The sequence below is a fragment of the Talpa occidentalis genome, unplaced genomic scaffold (assembly GCF_014898055.3).
Source record: "Talpa occidentalis isolate TD23 unplaced genomic scaffold, MPIMG_talOcc4v2.1, whole genome shotgun sequence".
Taxonomy (NCBI): Eukaryota; Metazoa; Chordata; class Mammalia; order Eulipotyphla; family Talpidae; genus Talpa; species Talpa occidentalis.
Window position 1 is genome coordinate 24,089,736 of NW_026555331.1, and position 18,822 is coordinate 24,108,557.

Genomic DNA, 18,822 nt, shown 5'->3' on the forward strand with positions numbered 1-18,822 from the left:
AACCTCTTAAGGTATTTGTTTGTGAGAGGTAGGCCAGCCCTAAGCCAACCCACGCCAGCTATGCAGCATTGGGTGGCAAATGAGTCAGGAAATGTTAATAACTGAAGCCAGCCATCCAATCATTCATTTTGCGCTCTCTCCAACTTGAAAAGGCAGGTTCAGACTATACCACATGCAGCTTCTAGAACTGAAGGCCAAATTGGCCCAGATGTGTGAAATCCTTTTAGCTCAATCCATTATACTAATATGTGACAATTACGAACTAAGTCTCATTTAACATGCCTGGATGTTCAACATTTAGAAGCAATAATTACTGAAAGGAGTGAGTTGTAACAAACCTGTTTCCCGGGCAAAGTTGGTTGACAAGGCACCCCACTGGTTATAATGCAACCATCAGGCCGAGCTTTTTATATTTAATGTTGAACAAATTATCCTTTGTAAATGGCAGATTGAGTATTCATGATGTCAATCTTGCATTCCACTCAAATACATTTTCATTTCACACAACATCTTGAATCTAGCTGAGGGAGGTCCCTAAAAATACAGAGCTAGAATTAATTCAAAAGAAAGTAGAACCACTGTTAAATAAATAAAATAACAGAAAAGAATGCATTTGGTCAACGCACCCTCAAAGAGTGACTTCCAAAACCCTAAAGTCTGTATCTGCCTCTGCAGCCTGAGCAAGAATATCAGGAGGAAACTGGGTTGAAAGGATAGTACCTCCTGGGGAAGAATTGTGTGTGCACTATGACAAGTATCTTACGTTACAAAAATATACAGAAATTAAAGTTGTAAGACACTGTCAGAGGTCATCTAATCTGAAACACTATGGAAATCTCCATTTAAAGGGAAATTCAAACTCTGTGATTATTCTTCATAAAGGGTTACTCATGGCCTGAAAGGAGTCTGAATTTTTGGACAATTTGCTCCCCATATTCTTAATCATGAAGCACAACCTGCAGTCTTTATTTTCTACCCATCTGATCCTCCTGAGCAATATGTCCCAACCAATTTTAAGCCATAAACCTCTTCCACTAAAACATAAAATCACATAATTCCCCCTTAAAAATATTTTAAACCATATTATTACCTTATGAGGAATAAACCAAAAAATAATATTATCTCTTTTGTTTTTACATAAGGATATTACTAAACATTCTATTAGAAGGTTTATTGTAATTGTGAACACAGAGTAACGATGCAAAGGTACTTTTTGATTTTTCCCTATTTATCAAGTACTATATAGTACTATATACCGTGTAATTTACTTTCATCATATGAGGAAATGCATTCATATTATGTTGTATACAGTTTGGTGATAGACTGAATCGTGAACTAATGACTGACTTTTAAATAACTGTTTCAGTATCAAGAATACTGTTTATTAGGCACTGCAGATAAAATGGTGAACACTCTGTAGAGCCAGTCTCTACAGAAAAATGAATGAACTAAATAAAACAAGAATAAACTCTTAGACTACAAGGGCATAATAGTGGTTACCATAAGGGAAAGGAGGTGAGAACTGAGTACATGGAGTAAAGGGGTCAACTATGGCGATGGACAGAAACTAGAAATCTGATGAACGCTCGGCAGTATATTCACATGTTGATTTAAAGTCTCTTACTTAAAGCCTATGTAATTTGGAAGCCAGTATTACTTCAATAAAAAAGTACATAATAAAACATTATTCACACAGAACACATGTACAATACCTATATCTGACAGCCTCTAACCAAAACATATGAAGAACTCTTATTAGAGAATCGCTAAAAAGAAGAACCTCATTTAAAAACATGCCAAATCCTGGACAAGCACTTCATAAAAGAGAATAACCAAATGGCTAAGAAAAAAAAAAAGTGGTCCTCATCAAAAAAAGCGGTTATCATCACAGGAATGCAAATTTAAAACATTATAATACCACCACATTGGATAAAATGAAAAAGATAATATCAAGTTTTGTCTAGACCGAAAAACAACCAGAACTCTTATTTGCTGCTAATGGGAATCCAACTGAATATAAATTTTTGGAAAACTGGTCGCTAAAGATATATCAACTGGAGACTGATTTTTCTATAGCCCATATAAATGCCTCTTCTAGGTATACATGCACTAGAAATAGGCTCATAACTTCACTGTGAGACACATAGAAGTATTATTATACTATGATATTATTATATCATAGTAGCCCCAAACTAAAAACAACCCAAGTGCCTCAGCAGTAGAAAGTATAAAAAGAATTGAAATACAATCATGCAAAGAAACATCAAACAGCAAACTCCCTGGTAGAACAGGAGTTAAAGTCTCAGCGCTACCAAGTTATCACCAGCCACTGCAACATGAGTTTGATCCCTGGCCAGGGAGCCGACCCATATGGCACAGCAGACCTCTCTTGTCTCACCCACTGCTCCCCTCAGCAGTGTTATTTCAGTAGATCCACCCGGTCTGCTCCCTACTCTGTCTGTGGTGAATCCTCTCAAACCCTGCACCTCTGGCCTAGACCCCAGTTCTTATATGCATAAATAAATAAAACTAAATCTTTAAAAAAAGGAAACATCATACACTAGTGGGAATTAACAAATTTTTGCTACATCCAAAACATGAAAGTATTTCACAAACTTAAAGTTGAGCAAAAGACACAAAAAGAGCATATCCTGTATGATTCAATTTTATAAAATTCAAAAAGATGCAAAACACATCTATCATGTTAGAAGTCAGGTAGTAAGTACTAGGGGAAACAGAGATTGGGAGAGGGCATAAGAGGGGCTTCTGGAATGTCAGCAATATTTTGTTTTTTATTTGGGGGCTGTTATGTGGGTAACAGCTTTGGAAATTCACACTTATGATCCTGTACTTTTCTAAACAAAGTTATACTTCACAAACATTTTTCAAATTACTTTTAGCAGTAAATACAACAGCAATCCTTTATTACTATGACATCATTTTGTAATTTCCAAGCTGTTTTCACACATGTCTTATTTGATTCTCTCTTTAATTCACTGATTCATTCATTTATTCACAAAATTTAGTATCTCTCATATATCTCCTAGCACAGAAGGACCATTTCTAGATGATATAAGATTTAAAAATTTAGTGAGACATGGTTATTGGCCTCTCGATGCTTGTTTGGAGCTAAAAATTTAAGACATATCAGTTGTGAAGAAGTACCAGCAGCGATAATTTATTAAGTACCTCCATATACATCTGTGCATTACAAACATTCTCCACCATTTAACGACTGGGAGAAAACAGTTTCTAATATCATTTCTATTGTCTTCTAAAAGGCTTTAGTTTCATATGAAAGAAAATAAAATAGAATTCACTGAGAGAAAGAAAGGAAATTTGCTTCACGACTCTGTGTCCAGAGGGATAATGTAAAGGATGGCGTGTTGACCTGCCCTCTCCAGTAATGTGCTATCTCTAGCTCAGAGGACTAGAGGGGGACTTGAATCAATAGGCACCAGAGGCCTCCTTGGTGGTGCAAGGGGTTAAGATGCAAACTATGAAGATATCCACAGCCACTGCACACACGAGTTCAATCCCCAGCCAGGGAGCAACCCATGTGGCACAGCAGATCTCTCCTGACTCGCCCGCTGCTCTCCTCAGCAGTGTATTTCAGTCAATCTGCCTATTCTTCCTTACTCTCTCTCCCATGAATCCTCTCAACCCCCCACACCTCTGGCCTGTACCCCAGTTCTTGTATGCAAAAATAGATAAATCTTTAAAAAAAAGGGCACCCCAAGCCATTCTGCTGTACACTTTAAATTTCTGCAGTGATATATGATAACTATATCTCAATAAAACTGTAAACAATAATTAAATTGACTTGTAGGCACAGAAATTTAATGTAACTACAAATTCCATTCCAATGTTTATTTTATCTCACATGGCAACACTTAAGAAGGACTACATACTAAATATTTGTCAAAGTTATTTACTGAAACTCAAAAAAATTTCAACTTTTCAAATAAAATACCAATCTGAAAGAAATGAGGAGAGCTGCAAGCTTGACCATGAAAATGGAATAAGTATCTCCAAGAAAAGTTTACTGCTAACATTTAATGAAATGCAGGTTTCACAAATGAATATATCTCCCATGAGTTAACATGTAATAAAGTGTAATGTGTAAGAATGCCAGTTATCTAGCATTGCAATTAGCACTTCAAAGCATATGAAAAAAAGTTTACAAGACTAATTCTGTAACACCCATGAAATTTTAGATTCCCGATTCAATCATTTTTGATATTTGAATATTTCTTTTTATTTGTCCAGGGTAGCACTTGATTTTACCATGTTTGAGCCACGCATAAAATAATTATCTTTTATTATTGGTTGCTCTGCTACCACTGAAACATTCACTCAACCTTTACTGTGTGACATTCCAGCTGCCATGTTCCAGACACTTTGCTTGTCACAGAGAGGGCAGCTAAATAGGGCACTTCAAGTGGGGCAGGATAGGTGGGAGCCCTCAACCTTTAGAGGGGCAAGCACTCCTAGGGCCTGTGAGAAGTGAATATGCCCTTCAGCTACTGCACTTAGCAATGGAGATTATGAGGCTGAATGAGGTCAGGTTCCTGCCTCAGAAAGGAGTCAGCCCTTAAAAGCAAGACATGGACAAATGCAATAGATAAAGTATGGTGATGCAAGAGCTATAAATTGAATATTATGAGTAGAAAAGGAGCCACATGCTCTGCTAAGCAATTCTGGTCCAGTAACAGAACCTCTTAAGTTTAATAGTCCTCTCTATGGATATAGTCCCTAACTCATAGTGTTGACTTGAGTTAATTAAATGAGAAACTACATGCATATGGTTAGGAATGAATAAATGTTGTCTTTTATTAGTACTTAACATTTGAGATACCTGTCATGTCTATTGTATAGCATTTGGTGTCATCATTAGTGGAGCTGTGTTACTCAATTTCAACCCTTGCTGTCCATCCAAATAAATCATGAAACCTGAAAAGACATACGCTGAGGTCCCATGTCAAGATTCTGATTCAGTGGCTCTAGGAGGGTGGGGGCTATCCATTTAGTTTCCACAGATAATTCTGATGTACAGCCACAATCAAGAATACTGACTTGGTTTGTGATAGATTTAACATTTTCAGATTCATTAGAGTATATATATTTTGTTTATATACACAGTAGTTGACTTGGGGTTAACAAACTTGTATCCCAGTTTGAATCATCACAATATAAGGAAACAGTAGAATTACTGTTCAAAAAAATAGTATGACAGAGTCAAGTTTAAGATCAGAAAGTTAAGGCATATTGAGAAGAATAGATCTAGGGGAGGTGATGAAACAGCAACCACCATTACTGGTTAGTCCATATTCAAAGAGAGAAATGCGTCAGAGGTCAAGATGTTACAGTTCGTCAGAAATCAAGTGGAAAAGGAAAAATCAAGGTTTGCATGGAAGGTCAGCGCAAACAGCAGGTGAGTGAGAGACAAGAAGGCAGAGGTGAACTGAAGATTCCCAAAGCTGGAAGGTAAGGCAGATGGTCAAAAGCCCAGGTAGGTGAGCAGGAACCAGGTGATTTACAAGTAAGATGAGCAGGAGCACACATACCAGGTAACAGCAAAAAGTGAGCTTGATTCCGAGGCAATCTTCATCCCTGGCAGGAACCTTCTTAAGTACGGCCTGCCATAGCAGGAACCGATCTAGACCTGTAGATGGAAGCAGATAAGTGAATGAAAATGAAGGAGATAAAATTGATGGTAGGAGGAACAGCACAAGATCCCTGATATATAATGTTAGACAACTACAAAGACATAAAACCTCTAAGGAACAATATTCATATTAAATGCTAATTCATAATTTTATCTCCAAGAAATTATGCAACTAAAAACATATATCAACAATACCATCTAAAAACAAAAATGGAACATGGAAAGTAACTTTCTTTCTTTCTTTCTTTCTTTCTTTTTCTTTCTTTCTTTCTTTTTCTTTCTTTCTTTCTTTCTTTCTTTCTTTCTTTCTTTCTTTCTTTCTTTCTTTTTTTCTTTCTATCGTTATTTCTTTCTTTCTGTCAGTCAGTCAAATAACAATTATTGAATGCCTTCTATTGTCAAGGCCATTACTCAGCACTATGAATAATGAGATGCCAAGTGTCTGCATGGATCTTATTGTTTATCAGGAGCAACAATGATGGAGTTACAATAGGGCATTAAGTTCAATGATACAGTTAACATGAGGGTGTCAGGGAAGAAAATGGAATTTGTAATTCCCAATGTGAATTTGAAGAATTTACCAGAATTAGGGGAGAATGTAATCTGAATGAATAGTATGGGCAAGGACATGACGGTGTAAGAGGATCCGACCTGTCTGAGGATTTAGAAATAATTCAATATGACTGGAGTATATGCTATGAGATTAGCAAGAATGGAAAGTTGAGTCTAAAATACAGACAAGGGACCTCAAATGAAAGGTCAATGTTAAAATGTCTGGACTTTATCCAAAATATCATTTTCTCTGATTTTAAATAATGTGAAGTTTTATCCAAGGATCTGCAACAGAAAATGTAAGATGAAATTTAAAAAATGACATATATGAATTCAACCGTGCAATTACAGTAAGAAAGTAAGACTTCTGGTTAAAAATAAACTGTTTTAGTCACAGTCTGAAAATAGATAGGGGCCCCTTTAGGGGGGAGAGAGAAAATAGTGTTCCAAATGTTTACATCAAATTTATTCTGTCTTTTCCAGGATTTAGTATTTAAAATTCATCTCAATAATGTCAACAGAGATCATATAAAGAATGCTAGACAAATCTACCTTTATTCTATATTTTTTTAAATAAATGTAAACCTGACAACATTTCTGTCAATAAAGGATGGGTATAATAGTTATAGCATCAAACAAAAAGGATGTGTTGATTTAACTACAAATGATTAGAGATTTTTGATAACTATACCTTTTGAATTATATGAGAATATGACATGGACTTAGGGAACAGATCTAGTGAGGAAATTTATTTAGGGATTTTATCACCTTTTCTAGTCATCTATTCTAGTCATCTACTCAATATTGTTTCCTATTATCAGGATGCTAGAAAAATATCTACAACTGAATGGTTTCAAGATACTATAAATTTATCCTCTGCAGCTTCAGCTGGGCTCCACGCCCTAACCAGCATAATTTAGTGAGCAGCAACCTCTCAATTTTCCTAGTGGTTATGTCAGATTTTCACCTTTACCCAAGACTCCTTGCTCACCCCTGCCTTGCTTTTACTGTCTGGATATAGGAATTGAGTATAAGAAGTTACATATACAATCAACGATAGAGGAACAGCGGACAGCCAAGAAATGTGTCCACATTTAGGGCATAATAGGATGATAGTGGTCTTTAAAGAAGACCAAAAAGGAGGGGACAGAAAATTAGGAGTTTTAGTGTCACAAAACTCAAAGAAAGAGTATTTCACACTGGAAGTAGAAAACAGAATCAAATGTCATGTAAGGTCAAGTAAGTTACAGATCAAAAGTGCCCACTGAATATGGCAATATGATAATACAATAAGTAGAAACTTTATTTCAATAGTAATTTCAATGGAGTAATGAGAACAGAAGCCAGTTTGCAGTTGGCTGAACAGCAAATGAAAATGATAAAAAGGACAAAGTTAATATATACTCTCTTTAAAGGTTGGAGGAATAAAGGAAGTTTTCATTGTGATATGGCAATGGTGATAGTGGTAGAGAAGGCAGCAGAGGTAACAGTGAAGATGGTAGAGGTAGAGGCATAACAACTGTGTTGGTCTTGGAGGTGACAAAGGTATTAGAGATGAAAGTGGTGGTGGTGGTGGCACAGGTAACGAAGTAGTGAGGTGATGATGGCAGGGGAAATGGTGGTGATGATGGAGGTGGCGATGATGGTGATAGTCAAGCTGGAGGTAATGGTGATGATTTAAGAGGATATAGTAGTTTTATTTTTTTTTATTTTATTTTTTTTAATAAATTTTATTGTTATATTCCCCATACAATTGCAGCCCCCCCATTCTGACCCCAATCCTTCCCCTCCCGCCCCTGCCCCCCTAAAAGTGTCTCTGGTTCATAGTTTTTTGTTGATTTTGATTTTCACTTTCTTATAGTTATTCATTTTCCTGGTCCCTTATTTAAGTTTTCTAGATTCCTGCTATGAGTGAGACCATCCGGTATTTTTCTTTTTCTTTTTGGCTTATTTCGCTGAGCATGATCCCTTCCAGCGCCATCCATGTTGCTGCAAATTGCATGTGTTTATCTTTTTTGAATGCTGAGTAATATTCCATGGTATATATGTACCACATCTTCTTGACCCAGTCATCTATTTTTGGGCATTTGGGTTGTTTCCAAAGCTTAGCTATTGTAAACAGTGCTGCTATAAACATAGGGGTGCAGGTGTTCTTTGGAATTGATGTTTCTGTGTCCTTTGGGTAAATACCTAGGAGTGGAATTGCTGGATCATATGGAAGCTCTATGTTTAGTAGGTCCAGAAATCTCCACACAGCTTTCCACAGTGGTTGGACCAGTTTGCACTCCCACCAACAGTGCAGAAGAGTTCCTTTTTCTCCACACCCTCGCCAACATTTGTTGTTGCTAGTTTTTTTAATATGTGCCATTCTCACTGGTGTAAGATGGTATCTCATGGTAGTTTTGATTTGCATTTCCCTGATGACAAGTGATGTTGAACATTTTTTCATATGCCTGTTGGCCATTTGCAATTCCTCTTCAGAGAAGTTTCTTTTTAGCTCTTCTGCCCATTTTTTGACTGGATTATTTTCTTTGTTGTTGTTGAGTCTCATCAGCTCTTTGCAGATTTTTGTGATCAGTCCTTTATCATTAGTGTTGGGTGCAAAAATGTTCTCCCAGTTGGTGGGGTTTCTCTTTGTTTTTGTTATTGTCTCTTTTGCTGTGCAGAAGCTCTTTAATTTGATGTAGTCCCAGCTGTTTATCTTTGCCTTCACTATCACTGCTTTGGGTGATGTGTCTGTAAAGATGTCTTTGATGTGCAAATGACGTAGTGTTTCGCCAGGATATAGTAGTTTTAAACACAGAAAAAAAAGTGAGCATATTTATTCATGAAGCTTAAAGAATCAGTATCAGAGAAAAGAAAAGAAAAGATGGAGTTGGTTCTAGAAGAAAATAGAGGGTAGAGGACATATGGAGGTTAGTGGACATAGGGAGAGGGAACAACTTCCACAGCGCCTCCTGCAGTTCTCCAAATGTGACATGCCTCTCAGACTTTGCGCGGGTGCTACTCTTTCAGCCGAGAACACCCGTATTTCCCCCTCATCTTTTACATATAGAGCAGGTCTTCAGAGAACATCCTTTCATTCTATATCCTTCAGTTATAATGTTGATGAGGGAAAAAAATAAATCCTGGTTGTCACTGAAGGAAAAGATATTATTTTGTTTCTAGGACCTATTTTCCTCATACCTTACTTAAAGTCACAGTTTTCAAGAACCTATCAAAAATCTTAAGTGAGGAATTAATGTAACATCTACTTTTGTCTCAAAGTACGTTTCAGAATCCACCCCTTTCAGGAAAAGGTTTTCTAATTCCTCCCCCCCAGTTTCATTAGGATGCAGTTCTCTGGGCTTCCATAACACACAGCACATATTCCATCGAGGACTTTTCATACTGTATTATAATTGCTTTAATCTCCTAGAATATTAGATCTATGAAAGTAAACAACATGTTTCAATTTTTAAACAAATTAACATACCACTTGCACTACTTACAGAAATCTATTGAGCATTTACCATATGCCAAGCAATATCAAGCAAATTTCAACTCATCTTCTGTTTTTGAAACAAAGTTTTATTCGAAAGAGTCACACCCATCCATTTTTTTATATTAACAGCTGCTTTCACATAAAAATTGTGAGTTGAGTACCTCCCTGATGGCACAAGTGTTAAGATGCAACCTATAAAGCTGTCTGCAGTCACTGCAGCACAAATTCGATCCCCAGCCAGGGAGCTACCTACATGGCACAGCAGACCTCTCCTGACTCACCCGCTCCTCCCTTCAGCAGTGTATTTCAGTCAGTCTGCCTATACAGTTCCCGACTCTGTCTCTGGTGAATTCTCTCAGCCCCCACACCTCTGGCCTGTACACCAGTTCTCATGTACATAAATAAATACATCTTTACATAAAATAAAATGGTGAGTTGAGTAGTTGAGAAACTATATGGTATGTAGATCCCAAAATATTTATTATCTGACCATTTACAGAAAAAAATTTACCAATCCCTAGTTTAATGAATAGCAATACAACAATGAGCCAGTCCAGTCCTACAGGAGTCTATACTTCAGCTGGAGACACATAATTACAGCATAACGTGATATTTTGATAACACAAACTAAAGTGTTAGGGAAACACATAAGTGAAATGTTGAATCTAAGCTTTGGGAGATCAGGGTTGTTTTTTTTTTAATTTTTTAACATCTACCATCTAATACTGGCTCACATATTGTGGACCAATTTTTTTAAGGGGTTAGCTAATTTAGAACATAGAATACTAGGGTAAGATGTTAAGGAATATAGTTGAGACATCACTGCAAAAGAATACAGATATTTTCACCACAAGGGAACTAAATTAAGATCTCATTTAATCATCACATCCGGTTCACTGTAAAGCTAATTTGTCCAAAATTTTCAGGCTTGTAACCTGTTCCAAAGAGATGAGACTCCAGCTGTGGTCTTCCCAGCAGAAAACCGGAAAGTCTGGTTCTGGTGGCTGGTTCTAAAAGGCTGACTGTAACACTCGCTGGCAACTAGGGGTCCTACATAATCTTCATAATGTGCTTTTTTCAACTTCTTTCAGAATATTTTATTGTGAATTTGTAATGTTAAAGTCTATCCTAAATATGTCTACCCTATTCTAAATATCCTAATATCCTCATGGTTTCTCTTTATTTTACATATATACACTCCTCCTACATTATTCTCAAAATTATCTCACAAAAAAAAATACATCTATATAGACAGACATGATCTATCTATCTATCTATCTACACACACATGCACACACATACATACACACAATGCCTTCACAAGTATAATATAATCTCATATTTTTTAAGAAATACGTGTATAAGTCAAATCTAATACATACATATGTATATACAGATTTTTATTTTTTTAAAGATTTATTGATTTATTTATTTATACAAGCACTGGGTACAGTCAGAAGTGCGGGAGGGTGAGAGAATTCACCAGAGCCAGAGCGGGGAGCAGAACAGGCAGAAGGACCGAAGTACACTGCTGAGGGGAGTAGAGGGCGGCAGGAGAGGTCTGCGCGCCATGTGGGACCCTCCTCTGATGGCCGAGGAGCAGCCGGGGATCGAACCAGCGCTGCAGAGGCTGCGGGCAGCTTCGCAACCCAGCGCTCAACCACTGTACCACCAGGGAGGCCCTGTATATACAGATTTATCCTACATCAGAGATGGCAAATAGGTTCTACTAAAGGGTCAATACCAATCAATCACAGAGTTGACAAAGTTTGCAAGGTCACCTTTGGGCACCTAAGATCTAGATGACCATAATTCATTAGCGATGCTTCCTTGGATCGCAGAGGTGAAATGGTGGTCATGGGTCAACTTATTTGCCGTTCTTGAGTCTTAAGGCTCTCACATATTTACAAATTTCTTAGAAGTACTCTTGCCCTGAGCTTACCATGGTAAATGGACAGTGTCTCTCCCAAGGACTGAAACAGGTAGAAAAGTTCTTGCTGGTGAAAACCTTGACAGAAAGGATGAGAATAATAATAATTCACATTTGCAAAGAATAATTTTCTTCTTGGTGCTTTTCTATATTTTTAAATTTTCTATATGCTTGAAAATTTTTACTTTAAAAAATAAAATCAGGGCTTCCCTGGTGGCACAAGGGGTACAGACTCAGCACTATGAAGCTATTGGCAGCCACGACAGCATGATTTCCATCCCCGCCCAGGTTGCTGACCCACATGGCACCGCAGACCTCTCCTGTCTTGCCCACTGTTCCCCTCAGCAGTGCATTTCAGTCAGTCTGCCTGTTCTGCTCCCCATTTGGTCTCTGGTGAATTCTCTCACCCCCTACCCTGCACCTCTGGCCTATACCCCAGCTCTCACACGTATAAATAAATAAAATAGATCTTTAAAAAAATAAAGAAAAGGAAACTACAAGGAAAATTCAGAACCACATAAATAAAAATTATTCTTTAAAAAATTATTCAGTAAGTCATTGTGAAACCTCAGTGTTTGGGGGTATAAGAGAGTCTTCTGATCAAATCTGACCTTGAGAAACACTGTAATATCTGAAATAAATTATCTTTAACTTTATTTCATCCTATAACTTGAAAGAATTGTTACTTAAGAACAACTTCCTCTGGCACATTACAGCAAGTGTTACCAGAGTACTAAATATTTTTGTGAAACAATGAATGATAAACTTTCCAACACCCCATAAAAATTGAAAGATAAACAAAAACAGGCTCTCTGTACCATTTTTATAAGAAAATATAAATTAAGAGATAGTTTTGCATGTATTCTTTTAAAATCATAACATAAAGCATTTTAATTTAAGATCAACTTAGATATTGGGGATATTTGGACACAAACTGCATTAATAAATGTCCATCTCTGCAGAGGAGAGCCCTGTCAATCACAACAATCACAGAAAGGGCTAGAGACACAAAGTTGGGTCTTAATGAAGGAAATAACAGTATAGTTGTGGACACCTTCATTTTAAAATGGCAGACATGACAGAAGCCTCACAAAGAGAAACAACATTTATCCCCTTGACCTCCCTTCAACAAGATACTGTTGCTATGGTGATGACAGCCCCATGGCTGAGCAGTGTCAGGAGGTTATAGTTTGGGGAGGACAAGCTAACATTTGTGTGGGCCACTTTGCTTACTCAGCAACCTGACCAAAGAAAATCCTGTACAGTTTAAAGAAAATGTTTTTTTTTTTTTAAATCCCATGGTCTGAATTCTGTCTTTGTGATGAAGACTTTCAAATGTTTATCTCCAGCCTGGTCCTCTCCTCTAAGCTCCGGAGGTCCACTCCAGAGCTCCATTGGATGCCTGATTATTATCTGGAATTTCACATAATCAAAACAGAACTAATCATTCCCTCCCCACCCCCGCCTCCACCGCCAGCACAATTCCCAGCCCAACCATGAACACAGCCGCAACTGAAATAAACTGCACTCCCATCAACCCAGTTGTTGGACCAAAACCTGTCCTTTTAATAAAAACCTAGGCCTCATCATCACATGCCTGTTTTAATTTCCTTAATAGTGCTTGAAATGACCTTGTTTGTTCACACATCTATCTGACTCTGACTATTGCATCTTGCAGGAAAGTCATCTGATGAGTTCACGATATTCCTACTATCTAAAATAATGCCTGATATATAGCAGCTACTCAATAAATATTTGACTGACTCTCCCTATTCCTACGCTACCACTTCCTTTCTTTATAAGTCTCCACAATATTTTTCAGGCTGCGGTATATCTATAGATAATTTACTCTCTCTGCGTACTTTTTTCTTCATTGATAAGATGAGGAAGATTAAAAAATCTACAAATTTTCCATTTATGCTAAAAATTCATGACTCTGATCAAAGTTTAACTGAGTTATACTCTTTTTCCACTCAATTCACAATGTGATGTCCATTTAACTCTTTTCTTATTGCACTAACAATCACGTACTTAGACTTCTTAAAGTAGTTTTGTTTCCATTATTTCCTGACACCTCAAACTCCTGGAGTATTTTATTTATTACTTGTTTTACAGATGAAGAACTACAGGCTCAGAGGGGGTATATGAGTTGCTCAAATTCTTCATGCATCTTATTGCATAAAGCCAATCTGTTATGAGTAAAAGCTGCTGGCATGGTTAATATTTTAAATATTTTTATAGTTATGGTGCAGATGCAGAAATTATAAGAAATAGTCTCTCTCCAAAGTATTTTTAATAAATATTCATCATCATATGTGTGGCTTAAGGGAGTTAAAAATGATTTTCCAGTTTTTCCAAGGATTTTATTATACTGAAGTCCTTTCTTTAAGAAAAGCCACTGACATGTTTAAACTTAAGTGGACAAAATATGAGTAAATGTACACCCTAACCATTATGCAGTACTGTCCAATATTTTTCCCATTTGGCATCATCTTTAGTAAAGACACTGCTCTAAAAAGTCACTGATGTGAATAGAAATTCAGAATAATCAGAAATATTTTACTTCAAATCTCCTTACTGCTTCTGTGGCTTTCAATAAGTCACAGTTATCCTTATTTTCATCAGTATATGGTACAAAGAACAACTACTTCTTAAGAAAAATGTAAAAATTAAACACTGTAAATATTGTTGCCTGGTATATAGTAGACACTCAGCAAATGTGAGCTATTCCCCATTCTGTTAACTTGAAGAATAACATATCAATCTATTCACATGGTAATAATCGTAAGGAAACGGGATGAGGAAAAGAAAAAACAAGATAGGACTAGATTAAAGTGCTGGGTAAATGTTACTGAATGAGTCACTTACTATAAACAGGTACCAGAACTACATATTTTGATAAAAGCAATGTAAAAGTAAAGCTCAAATATTCTCAGTGCAATATGACTACTTTCCCCAAAAAGAGAAGGGCTGGCATTTTCTTTGCAATTATTTTAACTGAATGATTTCCTTTAACTTGAGAGTTTTGTTTTGTTTTGAGGTAACACTGGTTTACAACACCATTTTTGTAGAGGTATAGTACCTCCCCCTTCAGGTATTATTACCACACCACACCCACCACCTAATTTGGGGGTTCCTATAGGACTATGTAGCTTCTGGACACCATTTGAATGTCCCCACATCTAAGTTGGCTATTGACTATTATTCTCAAATCCAGAGACAGCAAATGAGAATTTTCTCCATTCTAATTCATATCTATAATCTGGGAGGAACAAAGTAAGTTGGGGGAATAATGTTTTTAAGTAGCCATAAAGAAAGAGCTCTGGCTTGGAAACACAGGAGTCTTGAGGAATTGGGTGTCACAAAGAAGGCACAGAGATTCCAAGAACTAAAGAAGCAATATTTCAAAAGCTGGACTAGATAAACTTTAGTCTTTCAATCTCCTAGTTTAAACCTTCCTTCAAAAACGAATTATACAAATCCCTACAATTACAGTATATTCTTGCAACATGTTCAAGAAAGCTTGAGTTCAGTAGTTTGTGTTTGATATTTGTGCATAGATATTTATTGTATCCTAATTTCAGAAGGTCATCTTGTAGAAGGTGCAAAGTGGAGGATATGTATGACAATGAGGAAGAAACTTGTTTTCTTACTCTGTTGTTTTCATTTGCATTTCCCTGATGAACATTTTTCATGTATTTTTTGTCCATTCTAATGTCTTCTTCGGAGAAATGAGATACTAATTCATACCCATGCGATTGGTCTATCTCAAGAAGACCATAAACAAGTGTTGGTGAGGATGTGGAGAAAAAGGAACACTTTTACAGTGTTGGTGGAAATGGAGACTGGACCAGGTCCTTTGGAAAACAGTATGGAGATTTTTCAAATTATTAAAAATAGATTGACCATATGATCCAGCAAGACACTCCTCATATCTATCTGAAGAATGCAAAACAATTACTTGAAGGGATATATTCACCACTATGTTCATTGTGCCACTATTTATAACAGACAAGCTAGGGAAACTCCTAAGTGCCCAATGACAAATGAACAGATGAAGAAGATATGGGGTGTGTGTGTGTGTGTGTGTGTGTGTGTGTGGTAAATGATGGGGTGTATATACATATATACACACATATATATACATATATATATGATGGGGTACTACTTAGCTATAAATAAATGAACTCTTGCCATTTGTGACAAAATGGATAGAACTGGAAGGTGTTATGCTAAGCAAAATATGTCAGAAGGAGACAGACAAATAGATGCTTTCATTCATATGTAGAATACAAAGAAACAGAACAAAGGAATAGATAAAACTAAACCAAACCAACCATAAAAATCTGACTGTGGAATTAAGGCTACCAAAGCAGGAGATGACGGGGGCAGAGTAAAATGGGAAGGGGTCCAATGGACTATGGTGGGGGACTCCTGGTGCTTTAGTGGTGGGCATGATATGACACATACATACATACATACATACATTACACAGGTGCGAACTACACTTCTAAATCATATACTGTCTTGCAAGTCAACAATACTATAAATGGTATACAGTGTTGTTACCACAGTAAAAATGACACCATTTGTAAAATACTACCCCATGTTCTTCTCTTAAATTGAAGAAAAATTTAGTAAAATATTTTATATTGAACAACAACAAAAAGGCTAAGCCCCAATGGAGAAGAGCTTCCCTTTGTTCCAAAGCAGTCAATACTGTGGCCACTATGATGAAAAACATTCCTAATAGGATTTTTCTCTCTCCTGTTCCCATCTTCTGGTTCACCTGACACCTCCCAATTCAGGAATTCTACACCAGCAACATGTCACCAATCCTTGCTCTCCATTTTGCTACCCCCATACCTACCTTGCCAAATCTACACACACACACACACACACACACACACACACACACACACAGAGTGTTTTGGAGCCTTTAGAATAAAAATCTAATGGCATTGTTTCTAGATAAGTGGGAATTTCTGTTTTAAGGGAAGCTGTAAAAATTGTAACCAAGAGACTGGTTATAACCAACAGTCTGCTATTTCCATGGCACTTTACAAACACTATCCTTTTTAGCCTCACAACAATCTTAATAAATACATAAACTAGGAGGGATTAAATGGTAATACTCCTGGAATGTGTGATGCAGAGGGCCTGGAAGCCTGGATTACGGAGAGAAGAAATTCCTAGGGCATAATCCTGAGCCCACAAGCCAAGCTGGTAAAGGGAATGCTGGGGCGGGCAGCAGTCTTGACAGAAAGTCAGAGGTGGATTCATTTATTGATATTATAGGTCCAAAGAGTCTTATACTCACTGGACCTTCAATGGAGATGAAAGGCAGGGAAGAAGCAAGGTCCATACTTAAAATCCAATACATCTAGACTTGGCATGAGTCATTTTTTTTTTGATGGGTTCATGGGATTATGTTATGAATTCATATTTTTCATGGAGGAAGGGGTTTCTAGACTTTAAAAAAATAGCAAGAAGAAATCTGAGTCTGAACGCTACCATTAGTATGTGCCAGGTTAAGTAATGTGAGACTGGTGGGCTTCAATGGTGTGAACTTGGCACTGCACCATTTTCACACACACAAACATAGGGCTATCAGATTGTAAGCTAACTTGAGGGCTAGACTCTCACAGATACAGTGATAATAAGGGGAGGCAGGGAATGGAAAAGGGGCTCAGTAAGGATCTAGATGATTGGGCCACACCAGCCAGGCATCAGATCCCATCCATGCCTCAGGTCCACCCTCCCAGGTCTACCAGAGGCCCCTTCAGTACTGGTAGAAAACTCGACAAGCAGTCATCTGCATTGACAGCTCTTTCACTGTAAATATGAAGATTACCTAAAAGTAAGCAATTAACAAGAAACCCACCTGGAAGAACCTTTAGCCTGACTGCAGTGGCCGCCCCGGGGCCCTCAACTATGGCAGGAAGTGGGGTGAAACCAGTTTCACCATGAAGCTCTTTAGTAAAGTGAATATTCTAAGTGGGGCTCCGTGGGGGTGTTGTAATTATGCTGGGGGGGGGTGGCGCGGGGGGGGGGGGGTGGTGCGGGGGGGGGGGGGGGGGAGGGGGTATCTTCCTACAAATCTGTTCAAAAACCTACCTTCCCAGAAAAGCAAGCAGTGGGCTGAGGAACTGCACTTGCACTTGAACTAAAAAATTAGCACTTTTGCCTCCCAGACCTGAGTAAGTTTCCTGCCTCTGAACCAAAGTCAATGCAAATTTTATCTACATTGCACTTCCTAACAAATAAGTCTGCACTATTTTGTTTCTTAAACCCCATCACTTATCTCCTGAGATACTACCTGGGAAAGCGGTCACGTTTATCCCCGGGGCCAGGAATTTTGGACAGGGAAGCCTTGTTTAGAGGAGAGGCCCAAGGTCACCGGCGAAGTAGGCTGCAGATAAGTCTTCGCCCCAGATTGGCGCCGTGTCTTCTTGGCTGCCCCCAGACAGGCGGCGGTCGCCACAGGAATTTTCCCAGGGAGAGGCAGTGCTAAAGGGCACCTCAGGTCTACACTGCGGCCCTCAGCGCTCCGCGGCTCCAGCGCATTACCTGGGGCGAGCAGGACCCCGCGCGGGACGCAGCCCAGGCCGGCAGCCGCCCGGCAGGGACCGCGGCTGGCTCGAGAAGGGGGTGGCGCGCCGCAGGCCCTCCCGCCTCAGCCCGGTCCCCCTCACCCCGCGGGGACTCGGAGCTCCGCAGTGCGCCGCCTCCGCTCCGAGCGGCTTCGGAAGCTGAAGCTGCAGAGACGCGGCAGGGGCCTGGCGACAGGGACGGAGCCCGCGGGTCCGGAGCGCAGGCAGAGCGCCCCGAGCCCCCGGCGCGCGGTCCGCACCGCGCCCAGGTCGCCGCGCCCCACCTACCGGTGCCGGCCCTCGGGGCCCCGCCCTGCTCCCCACTGCGCTCGCGGCCCTGCCGGGCCCGCCAAGCAGCAAGGGCCGAGGGGGCGCCGGGACCCCAGGGCGCGGGCGGCGGAAGCCCCACGTGTCCCGCCCGGGACCGCGCGGGCGGAGCGGGCCAGGCCCGGCTCCCCGCGCCGAAGCGCACACCCGCCGCGGTGCCAGGTCCCGGCCGAGCCCGCCCCCGGCCCAACCGCGGCCCGGCCTCCGGGGCGCGCGGGATGTCTCCTCCTGGACGGCGCGATGCGGTGCTGCCGGCAGAGCAAGGGTA

At 39.2% G+C, this 18,822-nt stretch overlaps 1 long non-coding RNA gene across 1 annotated transcript in view; it reads right to left on the reverse strand.

The window, feature by feature from the left end:
• Positions 1-18,181, reverse strand: part of LOC119238690 (uncharacterized) — a 48,889-nt gene extending 30,708 nt beyond the window's left edge. Inside the window, exons 1-4 of the long non-coding RNA XR_005123627.1 lie at positions 17,954-18,181; positions 11,647-11,712; positions 5,568-5,665; positions 339-534 (exon numbers count right to left, since the gene is read on the reverse strand). This is a non-coding gene — a long non-coding RNA (uncharacterized LOC119238690). The remainder of the gene's footprint in view (positions 1-338; positions 535-5,567; positions 5,666-11,646; positions 11,713-17,953) is intronic.
• Between the last annotated feature and the right edge of the window lie 641 nt (positions 18,182-18,822).